Source organism: Mandrillus leucophaeus, unplaced genomic scaffold (assembly GCF_000951045.1).
Source record: "Mandrillus leucophaeus isolate KB7577 unplaced genomic scaffold, Mleu.le_1.0 Scaffold1842, whole genome shotgun sequence".
In the NCBI taxonomy this organism is placed as follows: Eukaryota; Metazoa; Chordata; class Mammalia; order Primates; family Cercopithecidae; genus Mandrillus; species Mandrillus leucophaeus.
In genome coordinates, this window is record NW_012101857.1 from 171,148 (window position 1) to 197,554 (window position 26,407).

At 36.3% G+C, this 26,407-nt stretch overlaps 1 pseudogene; it reads left to right on the forward strand.

Annotated features, from left to right (window-relative positions):
• Positions 1–1,466: 1,466 nt before the first annotated feature.
• LOC105538075 overlaps positions 1,467–26,407 on the forward strand; it is a 31,937-nt pseudogene continuing 6,996 nt past the window's right edge.

The following is a 26,407-nucleotide window of genomic DNA, read 5'->3' on the forward strand; positions in this document are numbered from 1 at the left end:
TATTTTTAGAGAATTAGAGATATTTTGGAGAATGTCGTGACTTATTAATTTGTGAATATGATAGTATTAATAGTAGGACAAGTGTTCTCTTTGAGTATGTTGTATTATTTCTGTGAGAGATGCTATAAGTGGCTAATAGCCTAACTTTAAAGCTAGCCATCTTTTCAAATATGATTAATATTTCTCTGTCTTTTTCTTAATGCTCCATTAACTAGTGCAGAGTAAGTGGTCCTACTGCCAAAAGCCTTTTTCATTAAATGGAAAATACATTTACTCACTCTGTGAATTAATTAAAGCCATATGGAATTTAGAGCAGAAAATTCTGACTTACACATTTTGTTTTAGAGAGATTTAGAAAATATAGAGCCATTTGTGCCCAACAGGACTCCCATATGCTTTCATATCTTAAAACAAAAATACAGAAACAAACGTTTCAACTTTTTCTCAACTACCACAATTTTCATGTGTATGATTACAGCAAGATTCCAAGTTGTATGTCATTAATAGCAATGAGATACACTGAACATCAAAACCTTTGGAAGGACGGGGATTCTTTGATGGGTTTTCTCCTGATTTCATAAATCTCTAATATTTTAGAAGTTTGAATATGGGAATGGGGGCTGGCTACATGGTTAGTTTAGATGATGGATGATCAGCACTAGTTGAAGTAATTGTACTTCCATCTTAATGATAGACAATTTATTGAACACTTGCTATGTGCCAGAACTCTGAATAACAACAATTAACATATACTGAGTAGTTATCTGTGTGTTAAGCACTAGACATAGTAATTTAAATATATTATTTCATTTGATCCTCACTATGACTTGTTTTATAGGAAAGGAAACTAAGGTATAGAGATGCTATAATTATCCCAGAGACATGTGACATATAGCTAGTAAACAGTGGAGCCAAAAATATAAAACCAAGAAAATGTAAATTTTTAACCATTAAGATATATTACCTCTCAACATGTCTCTTATATCTTTGTCTATCTATGTATGTATCTATCTACCAAATTTCACTTAATCTTCACAAAAACCTTAAAGAGTAGGCACTATTAGTCCCATTTGTGACAAATGAAGCTCAGAGGCATTATTAATAACTTGCCCACGAGGTCAGGGGTAGATGAGAACATAGCCTGGCTGACTCCTGAGCACTTGCTGCTGGCATATAGTGGGTTATACTTGCCTTAGTAGGCAGAAATGGCTATTGTCCTCCCAATGTTCATTGTGTGCCCTTGACCTGGTTAGGGCTCCTCCCCAAAGTGCATGAAATGAACGGGGAAAGATGAGTATGGAGCCACTAGGGTTCGTACCATCTGAATGACGATATACTCTTGTCAAAGGATTAGAACAGTTCCTTAGACAGATGGTTGGCCAAAATTTCCCCAAATGCCAAGAATTTGGCAGCAGTTGTTGGGGGAGGGGCCATTTTGTCTTGGGATTTTGGTTCTAAAGTCTAAGATGACTGCTCTGTGGGGACTAACTGGGCCCACACTTGGGCCCATCAAGATGCAGGGAATTCCTGAGAGCTCAGATTGTAACTTATAGCAAAATTAATTCCCCCTCATGGAGACTAAAGAACTCATTCCCCTAGCTCCTAAAAAAGTTGATGACTGACAGATCACAGCTGAGTCCCACTCCAGAAGTTGTTCTTGGCCGAGGAGAATCACTTCATCCGAGGTTATGTTTCCTTCGGTAGCAGGGAGACATCCCCTATCCAATGAATGGTTGATGCAGGGGCATAAAGATATTCCTAGTTGCAATTCAGGATATCTCTGCAAAGCCATCCCAGCTCCAGAGATACTAGGGTGACCACCCTGGGATCCTCTTGTGACTGTCTGAGGCCCAACTTCTTCCACCCAGCCTGATTCCTTCCCTTCCCTCCCACATGTTGATTCTAAGACCATGTCCCAAAAAATTTCCTATGTGCTAATCCCCATCTCAGAATCTGCTTTTCAGACTTTCCCTAATGCCTGAGACACCAGGTTTTAGGAGAAATGTAGAGGGTACTGTCACCTCCCATAATTACTTCTCTTTCCCTCACCTACTTAATGAATCATAGAGAGGGTCTGGAGAAATGGTGCCAAAGATGATGGACAAAATAAAGCTGACTGAGATCACAGCCAGCATACTAGATTTACTCAGAAGCTCCAGTAGTTTAAACACATTTGTCAGAGATGCAGCCACAATATCTGAGACAGAGTGGAGTAAAGCTGACTTGTGCTATAATGAACACTTCTCATTTTAATTTGTGGGAAAATTTGTTTGTATTGAAAGAAATTCTTTAAAACCCTCTACTCCAGTGTCTAGTTGTTTTTTCTCTTTTTCTCTCTCCCCTCCCTCCCTCTCTCCCTTTCTTCCTCCCTCCCTTCCTTCTTTTCTCGCTTGTTTACTTGCCTTCTCACTTGTTTACTTGCCTGCTCACTCGCTCTCTTGCTTTTGTCAGAGCTTCTGCCTTCACCAGAACTTTTAGCTAATAAAAATGTGTTTGCCAAGCCGACTCCCAGAAGTCGGATGCAACATTATTGAATTCTAAATTTTATATAACATGGGCTATAATCAAGGTGGAGATCCTTACAGAAAAGTTATTAGCTTTGGGGATAGAAAGCTCAACAGAAGCATAATAATTAAATTGGCTCCCTGTTTTTATTTTATTGAGAACACTAAGCTATATTGATCTTCTTTCAAACCAGATGGTGATTCATGCAGCCCCTTGCAGATATTTTCTGAAGTGCTAATAGTAAAAGAAATAAACTTGACAATTCTACTCCAATGCACTAAGAGATATTAGAAAATCCCAACACTTAGAACTTCAAAGTGCCTGGCTTGGGGTTCTAAATGCCTTCAAGTGGGAGGACTCAACTGGGAGATGCTAGTTCTTTATCTGGTGGTTCTTCCCACATGGAGAAAATCTAAGAAGAGAACAAGATGAGTATAGAGTGTCAGTTTTGCAAGATGAAAAGGTTCCAGAGATCTATTTTGTAATAATGTAAACATAGTTAACCCTACTAAATTATACACTTAAAATGATCTAAAGGCGAACTTTTATACTTTGTTTTATACCAAAATTAAAAATGAAATAATTTTTAAAATATATAAACAAAAAAATTTATTGCTCACAGTTTTGGAGGCTGGGAAGTTCACAAATCAAGGTACCACCAGTCCTCTGGTGAGAACTCACTCTCTGCTTCAAAGATGGCATCATCTAGCTGTGTCTTCACATGGTGGAAGGGAAATACTAAAATAAATTTTTAAAAAACAGTGACAAGCCAGGAGCAGTGGCTCACGCCTGTATTCCCAGAACTTTGGGAGATTGAGGTGGGCAGATCGTTTGAGACTAGGAGTTCAAGACCAGCCTGGGCAACATGGTGAAATCCCATCTCTACCAAACATACAAAAAATTAGCTGGGTGTAGTGGCATATGCCTGTAGTCCCAGCTACTTGGGAGGCTGAAGTGGGAGATCACCTGAGCCCAGGATGTCAAGGCTGCAGTGAGCTGAGATTACACCACTGCATTCCATCCTGGGTGATAGGAGTGAGACCCTGTCATGGAAAAAAAAAAAGGTGAAAAACTCAGGGGCAGGCATAATATAGTAAATGACCTACTTAATGGTTTTGCTTGCAGCTCAGACCTAATCCTAGCAGGAGTCCTGTATAGAAACCTCTGAGTCTCGAATAACTCCCTACTCTATCTAGATGTTTCTCCTAGACCCACTCGTCTGCCCAATTTTCTTATCTTCTAAACTTCGTTCGCAAGCCTGTACCTCAGCTGTTCTTGTTCAGTTTTCATCTCCCAGGACCACCTTCTCCCTCGGCACTCTATTGAATGTGTCCTCTCAATATTGAATGGCCCCCTCATGATCTGACATTTACTTTGCATTGGATCTCCTTATAAAGGTATCCATTTGTATCCTGAGCCAGGAGCTACCAGCAGCTCATGCTTCGTGGTTTCCAGCCTCCTGATCTTTCAGAAGGGGGTTTTCTGCTTGAAATGTCCCACCCCCACACTCAGGAAGTTAGAAACACCCTCTATTTTGCTCGCACACCCCCATCTGGCCCCGGCCATGTTTTCTTATAATTGTCTATATTTTATCTGCTTACATTTCTGTTTCTGCAGCCAATATGAGACTGTGAGCAATTTGAGGGCTATAATTGGTGTATAGCTGACTAGAAAGCTATTTTATTTTTGTTTCTATGATAAGATAGATGACTTCTTTTTAATTTCACAGATTTTGATAATCCTGATAAAAGTAAGTTGATTCTGAGAAAGAATTTGGCTAGAGAAAGGAGTATTTCATTATTGAGCACATAGAAATTGTAGAAGACATTGTTCTGATTGTATATGTCATAAAAGTATAAAAGTTATTAGATAATTGCCATAATATAATTTTATGGATTGTCTCCAAGAGAAAAGAAAAATATAATAGTCTTTCAGTATGTATCTACTATGGAATATTGTTTTATAAAAAAATAAAAGTCGGCCAGGCGCGGTGGCTCACGCCTGTAATCCCAGCACTTTGGGAGGCTGAGGCAGGCGGATCACAAGGTCAGGAAATCGAGACCATCCTGGTTAACAAGGCGAAACCCCGTCTCTACTAAAAATACAAAAAAATTAGCCAGTCATAGTGGTGGGCACCTATAGTCTCAACTACTCGGGAGGCTGAGGCAGGAGAATGGCGTAAACCCAGGAGGCGGAGCTTGCAGTGAGCCGAGACCGCGCCACTGCACTCCAGCCTGGGCAACAGAGCGAGATTCTGTCTCAAAAAAATAATAAATAAATAAATAAATAAAAGTCTTAGTGTTAGTGTAAATAAATGGGCTGTGGCATAAAATTATTTTTTTTTCCCTGTCAATATGCTTTATGCAGTCTTTCTTAAATCTGTGTCACTCTTACTAAATTTACATCCCCAAAAAAAATCTATTTGCTGTCACCTTCTTTTAGCTAATTATTGACATGAAAGCTATTAATCCCAAAGAGATCTGGAGCCTAGGATTTCTAAAAATAGAGAATGAACTCAATAGAGTGCAGATTTTTTTTTGATTTTTTTATCAAAGATATTTTTATGTGTAAAGTCATAATGCCAATATTATGCACATATAATGTTTTTACAAATTTATATAAAACCGGATGGCCACCATATCATTTACCCCTTCCAGTGAAAACCACTTTCTCTTCTTACAGCTGATTCATTTTTATTTAACTATTCTATTTCTCCAAATAACACATTTGTTTCAATAATTGCTACTTCTTGATATTTTATCTTAGGCATTATTAATTGACTTCCCACAGTGGCAAATGAGCAGTCACCATTCTGCCCTTCTCTCAATATTCTTATATCTTAATTCTAGTTAGACTATTATTGTTTACCTTATTATGGCTATGTAAATACTACTTATGGGTGAGTTTGTAGTAAAATATGATTACTTTTCCTTTCATAAAGTTTGTATTCTCTTGTGATTGATAATCGCCTCATTTATTGCATAGAAATGCTTGTTTTCCACATACTTAGCATTAAACATTACTTAATTTCCATGCATTCTGGCAACTGCCTGAATCTCTTCTCGAGAGCCTTAGTCACATCAGGTGCTCTGTGATGTCCATTTTTCTTGTAAAATCTCTCCCAGTACTTTCTGATAAGTGCTACTCTGGATGAGCTGCCTCTATGCCTGCTGCACTAATGACATGCTGAAGAATATCTTTCCCTCGCTACTATGCTGGCTCTCCTGAGTCCTGTATTCGGGGACTTCTTCACTGTAAAGCATACTTTGCATAGCTTCCTAATAAAGATTATAAAATGGTAGATAAGTTTGGGAGACCTTTTTATCTCCCCAGTAGACTGATAATTTGGTTGCATGTAGAATTCTAGGTTGTAAAATCATTTTTAAAATGTTTTTTAAATTGACAAATGACACTGTATGTTTTTGTGAACAGCAAGATGTTTTGAAGTATTATACACTGTGAGATGGTTAACCTTAGCTAATTAACAAATTGCACTACTTCACTTAGATATCTATTTTGTGGTAAGATCACATAACATCCATTTTTTACATTTTAAGACTATAATGTGTCATTCTTAACTATAATCACCTTGCTGTATAATAGCACTCTTGAAATTTACTTATCCGATCTAACTATAATTATGTGTCCTTTGATCAAGATTTTATCATCCTTCCCTTTCCAATCATCCCAGCCTCTGGTAACCACCCTTTCTACTGTCTAATTCTGAGGTTGAATTTTTTTAGATTCCACATATGTTTGGGATCACGTGGCATTTGTTATTCTGTGCCTGGCCTGTTTCATTTAACATGTTCTTCAAGCTTACTCATGTTGCTGCAAATGACAAGATTTCATTCCTTTTAATGGCTGCACATTATTCCACTATGTACATATAGCACGTTTTCCTTGTCCATTCATCTACCAACAAACACAGGTTGATCCCATATCTTGGATATTGTGATAGTGCTGCAGTAAGCATGAGAATGGAGATATCTGTTTGATAGTACTGCTTTCATTTCCTTTGGCTATATACCCAGTAGTGGGACAGCTGAATCTTATGGTAGTTTTAATTTTTGAGAAACCTCCTTGCTGTTTTCCATAATGGCTGTAATAATTTACATTCCCATCAACAGTGTATATTTAATTGTTTTGGTTCCTTATGTATTTTAAATATTAATCCCTTATCAGACATATAGTTTGCAAATATTTCCTTCCATTCTGTAGGTTGTATCTTCACTCTGTTGATTATTTTCTTTGCTGTGCAAATCTGATGTTTCTTTGTTGATTTTTTGCTGCAACTAGGATGTTGATGTCCCCTACTATTTTTGTATTACAGTCTTATCTCTCCCTTAATAACTATTATTTGCTTTATATATTTAAGTGGTTCAATATTTGCTGCATATATAATTGCAATTGTTATATCCTTTTGCTGAATTGGCCCCTTTCTCGTTATATAATGACACTTTTTGTCTCTTTTAAAATTTTTGACTTGAAAGTCTATTTTATCTGCTCTAAGTGTAATTAATTCTGCACTCTTTTGGTTTCTGCTGGCATGGCATATCTTTTTCCATCCCTTCACTTTCAGTCTATGTGTTTTCTTACAGGTAAAGTGAGTCTTCTGTAGGTAGCACATAGCTAGGTCTTTTTTTTTTTTTTAATCCATTTGGCCACTCTGTGTCTTTTAATTGGAGAAATTAACCTATTTACATTCAAGGTAATTACTGTTAGGTAAGGTCTTACAATTGCCATTTTGTTACTTGTTCTCTAGTTGTTTTCTAGATTTTTTCTTCCTTTCTTCCTATCTTACTGTCTTCTTTTGTGGTTAAGTGATTTTTCCCTGGTGGTATATTTTGATTCCTTGATTTTTATTTTTAGTGTATCTTTCACAAGTTTTTGCTTTGTGACTACCTAAATGAGGCCTACATAAAACATCTTATAAGAGTTTATTTTAAACTGATAACCACCTAACTTTAATCACAAACAAACAAACAAAAAACTCTACACTTTAACTCTACTTCCCATGACCATATCTTGAATTTTTGATGTCACAATTTACATATTTTTATTGCCTTTCCTTTAACAAATTATTATAGTTATTATTTTTAATAGTTTTTTTTCATCTTCATACTAAAAATATAAGTGATTTATAACCACTGGTATATTATTAGAGTATTCTGAGTTTGACTGTGTACTTACTTTTACCAATGAGTTTTATACCTTTAGTTGTTTTAATGTTGCTCATTAATATCGCTTTTTTTTAATTTGAAGAACTCCCATTATTTCTTGTAAAACTGATCTGGTGGTAATGAATTCTGTCAGCTTTTGTTCGTCAAGGAAAGTCATCTTTCCTTCATTTTGGAAGGATAGCTTTGCTGGGTACAGTTTCCTTGGTTGACAATTTCTTTCCTATAGCACTTTGAATATATCATCCCACTCTCTCCTTGACTATAAGCTTCTGCTGAGAAGGCTGCTGCTAGGTGTGTTAGAATTCCCTTATATGTCACTTGCTTCTTTTTTCTTTCTGCTTTCAGAATCCTTTCTTTATCTTGACTTTTCACCATTTGATTATAATATGTTCTGTAGTACTTTTATTTGGATTGAATCTGATTGATGACTTTTGACCTTCATGTACCTGGATATTTATATATTTCTCCAGGTTTGAATTTTTTTTGCTATTATTTCCTTAAATATACTTTCTGCCCCTTTGTTATTCTCTACCCCCTTTTGAATTCCAATATTTGTTCTTCTGATGCTATCTCACAAATCACATAAGCTTTCTTTGTTCCTTTCTATTCTTTTTGCTATTTTCTTTTCTGACTATAGGTTTTCAAATAGCCTGTCTTCTAGTACACTGATTCTTTCTTCTGCTCAATCCGTTCTGCATTGATAGTCTCTATTGCATTTCCATTTCATTCATTGTATTTTTCAGCTTCAGGACTTCTGGGTTTTTTACTATTTCAATCTCTCTGTTAAATGTCTCTAAAAAAATTCTGAATTGTTTCTCTGTTTTTTCTTGAAATTCGCTGAACTTTTTAAAAACAGCTATTTTGAATTATTTGTTTGGGAGATCATTCATCTTCATCTCTTTAGGGCCAATCACCAGCATCTTATTTTGTCTGCTTGCTGAGGTTATATTTCCCCGATTATTCTTGTTTCTTTCACTCGGGCACTGATGTCTGTATCTTAAAATATTAGGTATTTATTTTAGTTTTCACAGTTTGGCTTTGTGACCATCCTTCTGCTTTAGGAATGTCCAGAAATTCTGAGCAGACTGACTATTGGTCCCTAGGCCCATGACAGCTGCAGTTGTTTCAGCACCAGAGAGTGCCAGGTTCACTGAAAGTCACATGAGGAATCTGAGGCTGGCATAATGCCCTACCTGAAACTGCTGAGGGAAGACTCCAGGAGGATACCTGAGATACTGGTAAAAGCTGTCTAGGGGCTTGAGCCCAAGAGCCTCATGGACCATGCCTCCTGCTGTATGGCACTGCTGAGTGGCCTCTCTAGTGGGGTGTTGTTCTGGCCATAATGAAGAGCAACCACTGAGTCCTGCACTGGCCACTGTGAACCCCACCCCTATTCTTTGTCTCTAGCTGACGTCAGATGGCTTAGCCATGCTGGCACTCACAGTACTTTCTGTGGAATGAAACAGAAGTGAGCCTTCTGCATATAGTCTCAGAATGTTGGGGAAGCCAAATGTCCACCTTCAACTCACTTTTTCCACTATTGAAATCATGAGTCCAGAGGAATTCTCCATGTGTAATGCTGTGCTTGCTTGGGGAAAGGACATCATAGTCAAACAGAACCATTCTCCTTACCATCTGATCATGGTTCTTCTCAGTTCTGCAGTTCAAGGGACCATCACAGTCTCATTCTTAAGTTCTGAGATATTTTGAGTGGTAATCTTGCTTCTGGATAATCTTGCTAGTTGTGATTCTGTGGAGGAGAGTGAGTCCAGATAACACCTACCCTGCCATTTTGCTGATGTCACTCCCTGGAAATCATTTTTAAAGCATTATTCCATTGTCTTCTAGCTTACAGTAATGCTATTGAGAAGTGTTAAATTATTGTAATTCCTGATTATTAGTATGTGACACGCTCATTCTCCCGCCCTCCCTCCCTCCCTCTCTCCCTCCCTCCCTCCCTCCCTCCCTCCCTCGCTCCCTCGTTCCCTCGCTCCCTCCCTCCATCAATTTGTATTTGTATATAGGATCTTTTTATACCCATAATCCTGAATTCCTTGTTGAAGAGTCCTGGTATGTTTATTTTAATCTATTTTCCTATTTGCTCTGTGAGAGACTTTTTTCCAATTTGGAAACACATATCCTATGATTCTGAACACTTTCTTGAATTATTTTATTGGTGATTTTTGCCTCTCTGTTCTTTTCTGTCTTTTTACAACTCCTATAATTTGGATTGTGGACCTGCTGGGCTGGTCCTTTAGTTTTCTTTGCTGTCTTATTTTTGTATCTCTTTTTTTAAAAAATACTTCCTGGAAGAGTTCTTGAAATCTATCCCTCAATACAATTATTGAGGTTTTCATTCATGTTATAATTTGTTTTAATTTTTAAGGGTGTATTTATCTTCTGAATGTTCATTTTTATAATATCATGTTCTCCTTTTATGTTTGTAGCATCTTCTCTGATGATATTAGTGATAGATCTTAAGGGTTTTTTGTACTATCCCTGCATAGTCACTATAATCTCTAACTTGCTTTTCTTCTGGTAGGTTGTTTTGGGTATCAGTATTGTTTAGTATATGCTTTCCTCAGATGCCTGGTAATACTTGGTGTCTGCTTATATTTAAGAATGTGGGATTAAATATATAACTGGAAGCTCTGTCCAATCAGAGTCTCTCATTCCCCTGGATGAATTATTAATTCAGGCATGAGGATATTATTCTCGGCTAGACTAATCTATATCCTCCCTAGATGATGGGGAAAACTACTTCTCATTCCTGAGATGATTACTAAGCTAACAGAACATGAGTCTCAACTTTCTGGTGTCATCTTGGCCTACACATGTAAAGAGCTTTCAAGAGATTGAGAAATAAACAGAATATAGATGACAACACTTGAAGTCCTGGGTTTCATTAAATACAACCCTAACTTCTTCATAACTTCACCTACTGTACCTTCTGTTTATTTGGGGGTTTATCTTCTTAAATTATTTTGAGTTGGGTTCTTGTGACTTTTAACTGAAAGATTTTTGACAGATACAACATATTTCACAACATTTCTGTGCCTTCCTAAAAATAATGTAATTTATGCCACCTACAATTGCAAAAGGTCATCAACTGTTCATCATTTTCACTTCAGCTTTCTCCTAAAGGCTCATATACCCCGTGAGTTCCAGTGTGTCATCCAGTGTCCGATATAGCAACAGTGAGAATGTATGATATGGAAACAGACAAAAAAATATCATCTGCAAGTAACAGTGATAAATTCACATTTTCTTTGAGGGCCATCTCCTTTTCCTCAAAGATCTCATTCAGTTCTGGGCTATTTCAATGGGGAGAAATTGTGCCGAAGATTGTTCTCCAATTTTTTATTTTTTCACTCTGGCTGTTTTACTCTTGAGAGTGTATATGTTAATGCCCCTTTCTTAGAATTTTCCTGTACTTTGTTTGTTTGTAATAACAGTGTGAACATCCCTTATTCATAATGTTCTTTTTTCCTAGATTCAACTATTCTTGATCCTGAGTATGTTTATATAACCATTTTAAAACTTATATTTCTTACACAATTTCCAGTTACTATTTTAGCAGGTGGGAAATAACTTCTCAATTTGAGAGGCATGTCTATTATTTAGAAAATTCTGGTTTAGATTCCTCTACAATAAATGAGAATTTTAAATCCCATAATGGTTTTCACTTTTTTTCTTGAGCCATGTCTGAATGTAAAATATTCTTTAGCTTTCCAGTGCTTCTAAAGATAGCTTTCTCATAAACTTCACATTCCTGCAAAATCAGGTTGCTTTGTAAGGCAGCTGAGAGTCTATGTCTCACACTCTGTATCCCCACAGGGCTTGACGTATTTTCTGTGTCCATAAAAAGGGGCTGCAGAATAATGACTAATTTTACTTGGAAACAGTTTCTCCCATCAAGAATACTTTTAAAGATTTGTGTAATCAATATGCCCAATTTTGAAAACGTAAAAATGGTGTTTATCATATTTATTAGCCAACTACATCACACATGAGCTTCTGGGCATGCTTATAAAATCCTAAGGCTGGAGAAAAAGAGACCATCATTCACTGAGGTGCGCACTCTCCAGTAAGTGTCATAAAAGCAAGAAATATGCTCTTATTTCAAAGGCAATAAATAAGGCTTTAGAAATAGAGCCAGAATTTTAAAATAAGGGATGAGCATCACCAAAAAGAGGCAAAGCATTTGGAGGCCGCAGAGAGAAGAACCAGACATCCTCCAAACATCACCTTCTGACAGTTAACACCCCAAGAGGATTTTTTAATCCCTGACTACCTTCCCTCCTATTCCCCTCTTTTATTTCAAGGGGATCTATGACCTCATTCCACCTCTTTTCTCTTTTTTTGAACCTTTTATCACATTTTCCATTTTGAAGATTTCTATTATTTATACTCTCCCAAAATACAGCTCTGTGGCTAAACACATTTTGATTATTATTTTTTTCCTTGAGTTTGGTGTGATTTAAAAATATCTATTAATTTTTAGTCATTTTATCTAGAGGCAAGCCCAGGATGCATCCTAATTTAAGGACAACTTGCTAATATCACTACAGGGAAACAGATAAAAATGATACATGGGCACATACATAGATTCAAAAATTGAGACAAACCCCAGTCTAAATGTTTCCATTACCTCTTCTCTCAAGGATTCTAGAAAGTACCTACCTCCATCCTCTACATATCCAGAAGATACAACAATAAGCCATTTCTTTAAAACCCTCATTTTCTTCTTCTTCCTTCAGGTAGTGTAAAGATTGTTATAGAGTGTGATCTCTAAAGCAATGTGATATTTTCTATCTCTAGGAGATGAAATGTCCATGCAATCTGGTTGTCCAAAAGAAGCAGATCCATCTACACCCATGTCATTGTCGTAATTTTTCCTAGTGGCCTAAAGGCAGAGGGTTGCTGGTTACCCTGATCATAAGGCTGCAATTCTAAAAATATGTTTTTTTCTGAAATAACAGTGTGGTGGATAATAAAAGTGATAGCCTTGGCATCGAGCACTAATGCTTCTAGATGTGTAAAATATAGATGGTTAGATTACATCATTTTAAGGTCTTTTCCAGCTGTAAAACATTTTATGTTGTATGTCAGTATGACTATATCCTTTTGGAAGCATTTTCTCTCCTATTATTCTTTTTGTTTTCCAAAAACTATCTTATTTTGTGAAAGACCTTTGTGAAACTCTCACACTGTAGAATATGGTAAGTCTATCCCCTTCAATCCCTCCATTATACCTCTCTCCTTCTAAGGACAGTAGGAAGGTTAGATCAACTAAACCCTGTAATTCTAAGCTCTCTTGACTTAATATGCTTACATGGGGTTAAGAACTGTGAACAGCTATACAGACACTCTCTCATCTTGTTTTTCCAAGAGGATTTTGTTCTTGACCTTCAAGAGTAGAAATAACTCAACAATAAAATACTGAGGATTTTGTAGTAACTGTTTCTCTATACCACAAACAATTTTCCTCGGCACAGCGCTTTCATCAGGGGAATTTCCAATGTAATGGTGAGCATCCTCACAGATAAGCATTTTGACTTTCACTCTGGGACAGTGTATGGGGAGACATGAGCTGGAATTATGCTTCAATATTATTAGATAAGCTTCTGACAAACATTTTTTTCTTGAGGTTAGAACCATTCTAACACAGGCACTTGAGTTTTATTCATCTCTGAAGTCACTTCTATAACCGGTTTATTGAGAAGAAGAGTATAAATATGGCTCGATTTATTCTTTCTCCCATCACTACTTTCAACCATGTGCTGTCATATCTGTCTTCCCTGGCGAATAGTGAATCACTTAATGGATATCCTGAAAGATGCCATTAACTTCTGGTGGCTTTCAGTTACTTCAAGAGCAGCCCAGGTTAAAGCTTTAATCTCAGACTCGATTTATAACTTATCTCATCACTGCCCCCAAGACAAGCTTAAACTGAAACAACTTAAGCTATTGGAGAGGAGCTTAATCAGCTGTGAGACATGGTTTTTTTAAATTCCACTTCAAGGACTACTGACAGAGGCATAGAGGAGAGACAGGGAAAAAAACAAGTGCCTCTTTATTTAAAGTGGTTATTTTCATCCCCTTTGGCTATCATAGTGTTGCTGGCTAACACTGTCTCGTTGTTGATACCCATATGGCAGCCAACCAAATGAGCCAAATGCTGGATTTCTGGTGGAGTGAGGGTTGGAGCATATAAGCTTTTGGAGCTGGGGTACTTCAGGGGTTTTTTCTTCTGTCCACAACTCTGAAGAGGCTGAGAGTTTCAGTAACAGCCCTTTCTAACCTCTCAGCTGCTAGAGCTTTTTGTTCTTGGGGATACCTGGAATGATGGGAAGCCATCTTGGGTAGCATTGCGTCAGGATGAATCAAATCCATTTGCTGTACTATTATGGTTCCCCCCAAACAAGCTCTTAAATAAGAAATGCCAGAAAAGGAGTAGGGAAGACCCACAGCGAAGGGAAGACAGCTTTAATAGTGAATTAGCAATCAAGTTACCCTTAGGGAACTTGGACCTCAATTTACTGGGAAGCTACAAAAGCCAGTATAGAGTGTGAGTCTTAGAATTATCCCACCCAAGGTGTAAGGGAACTGAATATTACATAGAAATTCCTGTCAGTCATTGGTTTAGGGCTACTCTCAGGGACGTAAATTTCCCAGCATTTCTGGCTTGCATCAGCATGGGCAAGTTGGACTCCCACGGCCATAGAAAGCTCTTGTTCAAAAAGACACAGATGCTCAAAGTTGGAAGGCCCATCAATGGAGCCAGTCTTCAAATCTCACACTCAAGGGTGTACAATTTCCAGGGCCACTCTGTTTCAGGCTGTAGATCTGAGTAGCTGCAGAGTGAGTGGCTGGAGTAGCTCTGTAACACAGGCCTCACCCCCCAGCTCAGGGACAGTAGCTATGTGGCCACATTTTCCTCCTGTCAGGCATTAGAGATTCCCAGAGGGGTGGAAGGAAGCACTAAAGATCTCTTAAGGCTTAGCCTTTGAACTAATTCTCTGTCACTTCTGCCTACTCATCATTGGCTAAATCCAACATCAATAAGGAGATGAGGAGAATACTATTTCTCCTATAGAAATAGGATAGGGGGCAGGGGAGGTGAAATTTGCTAAATAATAATCTAATCTACCACACATGGTCTCTGAGCATGAAAAAAATTTAAGAGTACCAAAATGAGTATTAACAAATGTCCATAGAGAACACAAAAGTAGCTATTGCATTTGGTGATTAAAGATGCCATTGATTACCTTCAAGAGCATATTTTTACCAGAATAGAAAAGATCAAAATAAGATTTTTGGTAACTATTAGAAAAATTTAAATAGTATTTATTTATAATGAATAATGAATACTTATATTACATGTCTTATAATAATTAATGTATTAGTTGTAGTAAAATGTTAAAAAGTAATAACTGAGACAGCTGATTTACGCACCTCTTTCTAAAAGCTTAGCAAAGAGGAAAATGAGACAATTAGACAAGAGTCAGAGGAAAGAGTCAGTGAATGGCACAGAAAATATATGTTAACTTTGATAGGAGAAAAGAAAAAACATTATGAAGGGAAAACAAAGAGGGATTAACTGCAAAAGCAAATGTCCCGAGGAGGCTTAGAATTCATTCTGGCAGAGATTTCTGAGGCTAAAAAGAAGAGAATGACAAATGTGGCAAGTAGTGTCAAAGAAATAAATTTCTAAAGCCTTTTTGACAGCGTTCTAAGCTAATTATTCGTTACGATGCTGAAATTTATTTCGTGCTCGTTGTGTGCCAGGCACTGTGCTAAGTGCTATGAGGTGTCCTATTTCCTTATCCCCATGTTATTATACAATGAGGGAACTTGTCTCCAGCTACACAGTTGCTATGTGCAGGGGGTCAGGAATCAAACCCAGACCTCAGCTCCCATATTGTTCCCACCATGTTAACAGTCAGAAATTTACCATTTTACATTAAAGACACAAGGGCTTCATGGAGAAATTACTTTTTCTAGGGCTACAGCAGGGAAGACAGGGTGAGACAAGATGAGCCTGGAGCATTGTATAGTGCCAGAAAGCAAGGAAGTACTCAGAAAACAAAAGGATGAGGATATGACAAAGAAACACAGGAGCCAACCTAAACATGCTCCCAGTGACCAAAACTGGAAAAGTTTGAGTAAGAAAATAAAGTAGTATTGGACTATAACCCAAAGTATAAAATAAATAGTCATGCATCCATATTGATATAATATTTAGATATCTCCTTCCAAGAGGTAGAGTTTAATTCCCCTCTATCCCTAGTGTGAAGTAGTTTTAGGGACTCAAAGTAGTAACTTCATAGTAGAGAAAACCTGGCAGACAGCACTCTATCCACATTATTAAGGTTAACATTACCAATGATAAGTCATGTAGATATCATGTATCCCCTGATGTGATGTGATGTGGTATGAAAGCTACTTCCCCTGTGGTTTTCTTTCTCTAAAATCTATATCTCCACTACAAATCATGAGAAAACATCAGACAAACCCAAATTGAGGACGATTTTACATAATACCTGACCAGTTGTCCTCAAAACGAACAAGATCAGGGAAAGTCTAAGAAAATGTCACAGACCAGAAATCCTATGAAACATGAAAACTAAATGCAATATGATATAATGAATGGGATTCTGGAATACAAAAAGAGCTTTAGTGGAAAAACTGGCGAAATCCAAATAAAGTCTGCAGTTTAGTTAATAGTTAAAAAAAAAGTGAAGGGGGTGCAATCTGAAGAAAAATGAAATGTAGGTATAGAATAGTGTGTTATTGTTTATTACTCATCATTATAACAGCAACGATACTTTGATGGAGTATTCCATTCTTCTTCAAACTCTTTCCCATATGTCACCGTGCCCCCAGATGTAAAGTAGCACAGATTTTATTGTCCTCGTTTTACCATATTATTCAATACTTACAATCTGCTGGGCACAGTCCATAATAGATTAGGTATAGTATCATATGACTCAAATAATCCTTACAACTCTATGAGGTAGTTACTATTTTATCCCATTTTCTAAAGGAGGATACTGAGGCACAGAGAGGTTAATTGATTTGCCCAAGTTAGCATAGCTAATATGCAGAAAAACTTGCCTATGAGCAAAGGTGGTTGGCTTTATGTCTTGCACATAACTACTAAGCTATAGCACATTAGGTATTTGGGTCCAGAAAGGTTAAGTGATTGGCTCAAAGTCATGAAGTTGGTTGGTTCAGAACTGAGACTAGAACTGAGGGCTCCTGGTTCCCAGCCCAGTGCTTTCCCTCTATTTCCAGGTACCACCATCCACATATTTTTTTTTTTCTTTTTCCAAAGCACAGTGAAATTCTTAGAATTTCAGAAGCCAATCTGAACATGTTCCTAATGGCCAAAGCAGAAACAACTTGAGCAACAAAATAAATAAAGTAGTATTGAATTATAACCCAAAGTATGAAACAAATAGGCATGCATCCATAGTGATACAAAGAAATGATCAAATAAAACAATAAAATTGAGGAAATGCATTTCCAAATTTAGCAGCAATTATAACAACAGACATTTATAAAGGGCATTTTAATTTCCAAAGTTCTCTTACCCATGTGTTCTCCCCAGAGTCTCACAAAACCCAGTAAGTTTGGTATTGTTAAATATCTTTTGTAAGTGAGGATATTGAGATTACACTGAAGTTCACTCAGCTAGTTGTAGGAAGAACTGGGACACTATTATTTCATGTTTCCTTGAATTCTTAAAAACAGAGAATTGTATAATGATGTCACCAAAATGATGATGTAGAAGCAAGCTGGCTTTACTCCCCTCAACAGAAGATCAAAAACAAATACACAGCACTGACAGCATCACCAGCAATATCCCAGAACTCAAATATGAGGATGGGAAATTTCCTGGAGCCACAGAGAAATATTTCAAAACCTCCATGCAGGTGGAGATGGTAAAATAATTAGACATTTTGTCTACAACACCCTTCCTCCGAACTTTCAAGCACCAAGTGTGTGGAAAATTTTCCCCAAACTCATTGTTACTAACCTGGAAAAGTGATGTTGTGGTGGACAGCCAGCTTTCCCACCACCTTAGGTTATCTAGCAGGAGAGGTCAGTTCCTGCCTCAGCATACTGGAGAAAGAGAGGATTGTAGTAAGGCAAAATCCTGCCAACTTGTCAATAATCACTGCTCTACCAAGTACTACATATCAATTGATTCCTCTTAGATATACCACCTCCATCAAAATGACAACAAACCAATTGAGTAGTTTGAGAAGAGGAGATAAACAAGATCAAGATCAATAGTGGCCATTTTTTACAATTTCTACCCAAATTTCAGAAACAGGAAAATAAAATAAAATCATTGTAAGGCAAAGGTCTACTAGAACATAGTGAGATAATAGATCAAATCTCTCAAAACTAAGTTTTTTTTTTTTTTAATTCTAGTGCCCTATAAGGTACCTCATATAAAAATTGGATTTAGTAGGCTGGTCATGGTAGCTCACGCCTGTAATCTCAGCACTTTGGGAGGCTGAAGCCAGGAGTTTGAGATCAGCCTGGGCAACATAGAAAGACCCAATCTCTATTTAAAAATCTTTAATTAAAAAATCAGTTTTTAGATTGGTATTTAGTAACTATTTTTAAAAATCAGGGCAGTAAGTGATGCAATGTTGGGGAGTGGGATGATTTTTAGACTCAAACTCTAGCCCGTGGGATTTATTAGGTGAGATGTTTAATTGTAATGATAAAATCTTTACAAAGCTGTTGTTTAAAAATGAGAACATTTATGTCCTTTGCATAGTATACTGACATTCAATAATCTTTATGTTTCATCTATATTATTATTAAATGAATGTATTTTCCTGCTTTAGAGAATCTACAGATAAATGCCTTCTTTTCCCTAGAATAGAAATGTCAACTTTGAGATTTGTTCTTTCTCCATACTTGTTGTCAACCCATGCTTTCAAAATTAATGTGCCAAAGAATTACTTGTTTAATGCCCATAAAACCACTTCTTAGGCTATTTACTTGGAAATGAGTTCCATGGAGGGGAAAACATCAGGCAATAAGACAGGAGGAGAATTTCCTCTGTATATGATATTAAGGACATGTTACAAATATTGAACCAGCAGGTATTTCAGACGAAGAAGTACATGCCTTTCAAATAATGACGAAATTCATGTGAAGCAGAACGGTAGAGACAAGTCCAATTTGTTAAACAATCTTAAAATATAGAGGTATGAATAACACTTCAAACATATACAGCTTCTGCCTTCACACATGAAAGGAGTTTTATTCCAGTAACTATGGTTACCTTATGTACTACTCAGATACTCCTAAAGTGAAAGAGACGAGGGAAGAGTACAATTGAAATCTATTGAGATAAACAATGCAGAGACTGGTAACATAATGACATTTCTGTTTGCTTTGGAGATTTAGATTTGCATGGACACTGATCTAGTTATTTCTGTATATGTCTTTAACCTGTATCAGGACTACACCCTGACCAGGTAGATAGTGATGTTTTATAATCTAAAACAGCAAAGCTTCTCATAGAAAAAGTATACTGCCTGGTGGTGGGATAATGGGAATAATTGGAAGAGTAGGGCTGTAAAAGTAAGAGAAAAAATTTAATTAAGCATAGCATTTAAATCTTAAGAAGTAATACAAATCACATTGTACATAAAGAGGACACACAGTTTTAATTAAGAATAGAAAAACAAATAAGGTACTCCCTTCCAGCATAAAGAAGTAAGTGAATTCAAAAAGCTGAATTGCATTACTGCATGGTTAATGAATCATTCAGTGCAAACCTGTGCATTTAGCTGGGACAGGGGTTCCAGGAATCTGGCAATGAGATCTAAATTCATTCTTATCGTTGCTATGGTTTAATATCACCTGGTTTTAGCAGAGCACCTATTTACTCCAGCTAAAATATTGGTGGAAATTATTCTGGGATCCATGGATGATTCTGAAAGTCCTTCTGTTGGATGGTACTTCTTTTGTCAATTTATTTGAGGAAAATTCATCCCAGAGAACACTCAGATTATACCTTCTACCTCTGCTTCCCAAGGTGAGATTCCTTCCTATTTTTGTAGAAAATAAAAATTTTAAGAAAGGCCCTTAATATTAGCTGAAATTTTCACTAATATTTCTTAGTCCATTAACCCTCCTACTCTCTACAATGTCTGTTTTTCATTTAAAAGGTATTGCGCTAAACCATTTACATATTAAAAGGGCAAAGAATACAGGAGAACTTATAACTATAAAGAATGATCCCATATAACCATCCAGTGCTACTCTGTAATGGGATTCTTTAATTGTTTCTATTTTCAGTTCTTCTAATGATGATCTTTATAATTCTAAATAGTATTCTTGACTTATTAAGATAATTTTTTATAAACATCTTCTATGAAATATGAGAATTAGTTCATTCTGTACTATCCTCCACCTATCTCCCATATACTATATCCAATGTTTGATAGTTATTATTCTAAGTTTTTCTCTTGGTTACTTTTGTAACTTCAAATAATGTATTTATATTTCTATTTTTGCTCCATCAGAACTAAGATACTCTTTAGTTTGATTTTCAACATTTTTGTAAGATAACAATATTTTACTCCTGAAAAGGGAAAAACAGCAACAGAAAACAAATGAAACAAATATAAAACAAACACATTTAATCTTAAACATACAAATAATCATATGTAAATGGTGTAAACACTCCAATAATAAAACAGAAATTGTCAGATTGAATAAAAAATCAAGACCTAAGTATATACTGTCTACAAGAAACTTGCTTAATGTTTTAAAAAATTTCTCAGCTTTATTGAAGTATAACTGATAAAGAATGTATATGTTTGGGTATACAATGTGATTATTTGACATATGTATATATTGTGAAATAATTACCACAATCTAATTAACACATCCATTACTTCAAATAGTTACCAGTGTGTAGATGGGGAGGGGAGGTGAGGACACTTAAGATCTATTCTCTTAGCAAATTTCAGATATACAATACAGTATTATTAACTATAATTGCCATGCTGTACATTAGATTCCCAGAACTTATTCCTCTTATACCTGAAAATGTGTACCCTTTGACCAAAATCTTCCCATTTTCCCTACTCCCCAGCCCCTGGCAACCACTGTTCTACTCTTTTCTTCTGCAAGTTTAACTTTTTTCGATCTCACACCTATTAGGATAACTATTATAAAAAAAAGACAATAGATAACAAGTGTTGGTGAAAATGTGGAGAAAAGGGAACTCTTGAACACTTTTGGTGAGAATGTAAATGGGTACCACTATTCTGGAAAACAATAAGAGAATTCCTTGAAAACAGAGCTACCATGTCATCCAGAAACTCACTTTGAATATAAAAACATACAAAAGTCAAAAGTATCTGTAGAAGTTTCTTTCTGAATCAGTCCCTCAAAAAAAAAAATTACCTGTAGAAGGATGAAAAAGATATATCATAATAACAATAATCAGAATAAATCTGAAGTGCCTATATTAATATTAGACAAAGTCGATTTCAGAGAAAAGCATATTACCAGGTATAAACAGGCCAGTTTCACATGATAAAGGGATAAATGAATCAAGAGAACATCATGGTTCTAGATGACTGTAGACCTAAAACAGAGCTTCAAGATATATGAAGCAAAAAGTGATAGAACTCAAAGAAAAAATAAATACCCACAGTTACAGTCATAGATTTCAATATTTCTCTCTCAATAATTGATAGAACAAGACAGAAAATTCACAAGGATAGAGAAGAAATAAGCGACATGATCAACCAATTTGACCTAATTGATATTTAAAGAACAAACCATCAAGCAACAGCAAAAAAAATCCACATGAAACATTTACCAAGATAGATTATATTCTAGTCCATAAAACAAGCATCAATAAATTTAAAAGGATTTAAATTGTATGAAGCATGTCATCTGACCACAATGGAATTAAATGAGAAATAAGTAAAGAAATATATCTGGAAAATTCTCCAAATATTTGGAAACTAAATTTATTAATTTGCTAGAGCTGCTGTAACAAAGTACCCGAAAATGGGTAGCTTAGACAACAGAAGTTTATTGTCACACAGTTCTGGAGGTTGGAAGTCCAAAATCAAGGTGTTAATAGACTTGGTTCCTTTTGAGAGCTGTGAGGCAGAATCCATCCTATGCCTCTCTCCTAGTTTCTAGTGGTTTGCATTCCTTCGCCTATGGAAACATAACTCCAATATTCATATGGAATTCTCTATGTAGGTGTGTGTCTGTGTCCAAATTTGCCTTTTTTATAAGAATACATAAGGACACCAGTCATATTGAAGTAGGAACCACCTTAATGACCTCATTTAATGTGATTATCTGCAAAAGCTCTATTTCCAAATAAGGTCACATTAATGCTGGAGGCTAGAATTTCAACATCTTTTGGGAGGAGGAATACAATTCAACTCATAACACTAAATAACACACTTCTAAACAATCCATAGGTCAAAGAAGAAATCCTTAAGAAGGTATTTGGAACAAAATGAAAATGAAAGCACAAAACACCAACATTTGTGGGATGTGTTAAGACAATACTTAAAGGGAAATTTTTAGCACTAAGCACTTATATTGGAAAAGAAGAAAAATCTCAGCTTCTACCTTAAACTAATAAAAGACGAGCAAATAATCCCAATATAAGCAGAAGAAAGGAAATAATAAAGATAAGTGGAAAACAATGAAATATACAACAGAAAACAGAAATTCCAAAAGCTAGTTTCTTGAGAACGAGCTAATAAAAGAAGAGCAAATAATCCCAAAACAAATGGGAAAAGGGAAATAATAAAGATAAGCAGAAAACTATGAAATATACAACAGAAAACAAATGCCAAAGGCTAGTTCCTTGATAACATTATAAACCTCTAACCATACTAATCAGGAAAAAAAGAGAGAAGACATAAATTATTAATATCAGGAATGAAAGATGACATTACTATGTAGCCTATGGAGATTAAAATGATAATAAGGGAATATTATAAACAACTTTGTGCCAATAAATTCTATTACACAAATGAGAGGGTCAAATCTCTTGAAAAACACAAGCTTACAAAGCTTACTCAAGAAGAGTTAGGTATCCTTAAGAACCATACATCTATTACAGAAATTAATTTTTTTAAATCTTATACTGGCCTAATTTTCATTCCTTTACAGTTATCCCATTGTTGTTTTATTTTTCCTCTCTCTCTTTATAGAGAAAGAGGATTCCAGGATCTCTTCTTTATTCTTTGTAGTGGACACTTTCTTTTTTCCTTCTCACAATCTATTTCTCTTTCCACCTTTCAAACAATCTCATATTTCCATTGGAAATCTATGGGTTTTAGTAGCATTTACTTTTCTCCAAGACCCATGCGTCAACCATATGAATTAGAACAAACCAGTCAGAACATTTCATCTTTCTGGCCATGTTATCTGTTTATGGGTAAGTGCATGACCTATGCCTGCTAAACTTGAATAAATCTCAGTGTTTTTCTGGAAACTCTGAAACACAAACTCTTTCTCATATAGACCCCATGGTATACAAATGTGAAGCCTGGAGCTTTCCTTTCTTAACTTTTAAGTTCAGGGGTACATGTGTAGGATGTGCAGGTTTGTTGTATAGGTAAATGTGTCATGGAGGTCTGTTGTACAGATTATTTCATCACGCAGATACTAAGCCTAGTATTCGTTATTTTTCGTGAGCCTCTCCCTCTTCCCACTCTCCACCTACTGATAGCGTGTGTTGTTCTCCTCTGTGTGTCCATATGTTCTCATCATTTAGCTCATTTACTTTTACTTTACTTTTAAGTGTGAACATACAGTATTTGGTTTTCTGTTCCTGTGTTAGTTTGCTAAGGATAATGGCCTCCAACTCCATCCATGTCCCTACAAAGGACATGATCTCATTCTTTTTTATGGCTTCATAGTATTCTATGGTGTATATGTACCACATTTCCTTTGCCCGTTCTATAATTGATGGGCATTTAGGTTGATTCCATGTCTTTGCTATTGTGAATAGTGCTGCAATGAACATATGTGCGCATGTGTCTTTATATTAGAACATTTATATTCCTTTGGATATATACCTAGTAATGGGATTGCTGAGTGGAATGGTATTTCTGCCTTTACGTCTCTGAGGAATCACCACTTTGTCTTCCACAATGGTTGAACTAATTTACATGCCCACCAACAGTGCATAAGTGTTCTTTCTTCACAACCCGCATCTGTTATTTTTTTACTTTTTAGTAATAGCCAGCATCCGCTATTTTTTGACTTTTTAGTAATAGCCATTCTGACTGGAGTGAGATGGTATCTCACTGTGGAGTTTATTTGCATTTCTCTAATGATCAGTGATGTTGGACTTTTTTTCACATGATTGTTAACCGCATGTATGTCTTTTGAGAAGTGTCTGGTCACGCCCTTTGCCCACTTTTTTAATAGGGCTTTTTTTCTTGTAAATTTAAGTTCCTTATAGATGCTGTATATTAGACCTTTGTCAGATATATAGTTTGCAAAAATTTTCTCCCATTCTGTAGGTTGTTTGTTCACTCTGATGATAGTTTCTTTTTCTGTGCAGAAGCTCTTTTGTTTAATTAGATCCAATTTATCAATTTTTGATTTTGTTGCAATTGCTTTTGGCATCTTCACCATGAAATCTTTGCCCATGCCTATGTCCTGAATGGTATTGCCTAGGCTGTCTTCCAGGGTTTTTACAGTTTGGGGTTTTACATTTAAGTCGTTAATCCATCTTGAGTTAATGTTTGTATATGGTGTAAGGAAGGGGTCCAGTTTCAATTTTCTGCATATGGCTAGCCAGTTATTCCAGCACCATTTATTGAATGGAGAATTCTTTCCCCATTGTTTGTTTTTGTCAAGTTTGTTGAAGATCAGATAGTTGTAAGTGAGCAGTCTTATTTCTGGGTTTTCTATTCTGTTCCTTAGGCCTGTGTGTCTTGTTCTTGTACCAGTACCGTGCTGTTTTGGCTACTGTAACCCTGTAGAATAATTTGAAGTCATGTAGCATGATGCCTCCGGCTTTTTTCTTTTTGCTTAGGATTGCCTTGGCTATTTGGTCTCTTTTCTGGTTCCATATGAATTTTAAAATAGTTTTTACTAGTTCTCTGAAGAACATCAGTGGTAGTTTAAGAGGAAAAGCAAATTGCTTTGTGCAGTATGGCATTTTAACGATATTGATTCTTCCTATCCATAAGCATGAAATGTTTTTCTATTTGTTTATGTCATCTCTAATTTCTTTGAGCAGTGGTTTATAGTTCTCCTTGTAGGGATCTTTCATCTTCCTTATTAGCTGTATTCCTAGGTATTTTATTTTTTTGTGGCAATTGTGAATGGGAGTTTGTTTGTGATTTAAAGCCTGGAACTTCTATTACCATTTTGCCACCATGGAGAAAGCCTGTCTGGGAAGAATGCTGACTCTTGAAGGGAAGGCCTGAGAGAATGACCAAAAAATGAAGCCAGAGCCCTGCTCAAACTACACCTAAAGCATAACATTCAGTCAGGTGAGCTCTCTGTCTCCGCCACACACCCAGCAGATAATTTTTCCTTTAATTTCAAAGAGGAAATAGAAAATATTGAATGAGGCTGGGCATGGTGGCTCATGCTTGTAGTCCCAGCACTTTGGGAGACCAAGGTGGTTGGATCTCTTGAGGTCAGGGGTTGGAGACCAGCCTGGCCAACATGGCAAAACCCCGTCTCTACTACAAATACAAAAATTAGCCAGGTGTGGTGGCACATGCCTGTAATCCCAGCTACTTGGGAGGCTGAGGTGGTAGAATTGCTTGAACCCAGGAGGCAGAGGTTGCAGTGAGCTGACATGCCGCCACTGTACTTCAGCCTGGGCAACAGAGCAAGACTCTGTCTCCAAAAAAAAAAAAAGAAAAAAAAGAAAAGAGAGAGAGAGATAAAGAAATTATTGGACAGGAAATTAATTGACTGCCCATCACAAAATTTATAAACCAAATTTAGAATGGTAAAATGTCCCTTCCTCTCTAAGCTTCAAGTCTCCCCCATGATCTGGATTCCAGATTTCTCTTCATTTAGCATTCAAGCTTACTTATGACCTCCTGCCCAATTAAAAATTTCTCACTCTATCCAATTTTTGCATCAAACTGTTGCCGTGTTTTTCTTCTCTCTCTTCTTATCCAAATTTTTCAAAACAATGCTCAATACTTAACATTTCCACCTCTTCACTTTTATCTCACACTTTGCTTTGTGGTTCAACATATTCCACATGTTCAAAATTGCTTTTACCAAGGTCATTGGTGACCTTCATGTTGCTAAGTCCAATGAACTTCTCAGACTCCTGACATTTCCCCACCTATCTTGGACACTATTGTCCTCTCTCTTTCTTTGATTTATGTACACTATGCCCTCCTGGACACTCTTTTTGTTTTTTTATTTTTCTGGGTACATAGGTGTAGATACTTATGGGGTACATGAGATATTTTGATAAAGGCATACAGTGTGTAATAATTATATCAGGGTAAATGGGGTATCTATCACCTCAAGCATTTATCTCTTGTGTTACAAACAATCCAATATACTCTTTTAGTTATGTTTAAATGTATGATTAAATTATTATTGGCTACAGTCACTCTGTTGTGCTACCAAATACTAGATCTTATTCATTCTTTCTAACTATTTTTTGTACACATTAACCATCCCCACCTTCCCCACCC